Below are 1,406 nucleotides of genomic sequence, written 5' to 3' on the forward strand. Positions count from 1 at the left end.
CAAGCCCTTGGAAGGCCCAGGCGACGGAGGAGCCCGAGGTGGGGAGGAGCGAGTCAGGCAGGGGCCAAGGTGATGGGCCGGGCGGGGAGGAGCGTGTCACGCAGGGGCAGAGGACGGTGACAGGCCGGGCGGGAAGGAGCCGGTCAGGCAGGGGACCAGGACAGTGACGGGCCTGGCGGGGGAGGAGCGCCTCAGGCTGGGGCAGAGGAGACTGGGCTGGGTAGGGGTCAGGGTTACAGTTAGGGCGCCATTCACAATCGCAAAGATGTGGAAGCGCCCCGAGTGCCCATCGATCCACGGGTGCATTAATGAAATGTGGCGCGTGGACACCACGGAGTGCCGTTCAGCTATGAGGAACAGCGGTGAGAGGGCACCTCTCGTGTTCTCCCGGCCAGAGCTGGAACCCGTTCCAGTAAGCCAAGTGTCCCAAGAACGGACACAAGAGCGCCACGTGCGCGCGCTCGCCGGCAGATTGGTAGGAACCGATGGACACCTAAGTGGACACAGAGGAATCGCCTTCATCGGGTGGGTGTCGGGCGGGCGTGGGGAGGGGATGGGCGTGCACATCCATTAGGAATGGGGTGGGTGCGCACCAACCGGGGCATGGGCGCACTTGAAGCTCTGACCCGAGGGGGGAGGCGGGGACAGGGCGATGCAGCTGACCTTAACATTGGTACCCCCACCATACGCTGGGAGAAAATGAGAAATAAATGAATCAGAAAACGGGGGGGAGGGGGGCACGGGCAATACATGTCACCTCAATACGTGGACTCCCATGATCTGCTCGGAGAGAGAGAGAAAAGGAAATGTAATCATAGAGATAAGAGACACCTTTTCAGAAAATGAATCCGAAAAGAAAAGTAAAATGAGGCCTGTGGAGCAGGTCTGCGTGTGACTCCGGATCCCCCAACATCCAGTGCCACCACCAAAGATTCCTACGTGTAGCCCGTAGAACCCCAAAAGCAACGGGACGAGTTCTGGTCACATACTCGCTCAAAATGACGTCCTGGAATTCTCCTGGAACTCCCTCCCCTCTCAGCCTCTCAAGGTTTCCTCCAGCGTGTCGGTTCCCACAGACCAGACCTTTGGTCTGACACCTGACAGTCCAGATGCCACGCATGCTGCCGCGTGGCGGCGGTGTCACGGCTCGGGACAAGAGGAGGCCCCACGGTGCGGGCTGGGGCGCCAGGCACCGCGACGGGCGCTGAGGGTGGGGGTGATCCCCCGGACCGCCGCCGCGCTCCCAGAAAGGGGACAGAACAAGAGGCAAAAAACAAAAAAAACAAAAGCCTACGGCACCCGGTATTCCCGGGCGGTCTCCCATCCAAGTACTAACCAGGCCCGACCCTGCTTAGCTTCGGAGATCAGACGAGACCGGGCGCGTTCAGGCCGGCTTGGCCGGAGAC

The 1,406-nt window shown here is 61.2% G+C and overlaps 1 pseudogene; it reads right to left on the bottom strand.

Annotated features, from left to right (window-relative positions):
* Window positions 1–1,287: 1,287 nt before the first annotated feature.
* Window positions 1,288–1,406, bottom strand: LOC142862800 (uncharacterized; annotated as a pseudogene).

Source organism: Microcebus murinus, chromosome 20 (assembly GCF_040939455.1).
Source record: "Microcebus murinus isolate Inina chromosome 20, M.murinus_Inina_mat1.0, whole genome shotgun sequence".
Lineage (NCBI taxonomy): Eukaryota > Metazoa > Chordata > Mammalia > Primates > Cheirogaleidae > Microcebus > Microcebus murinus.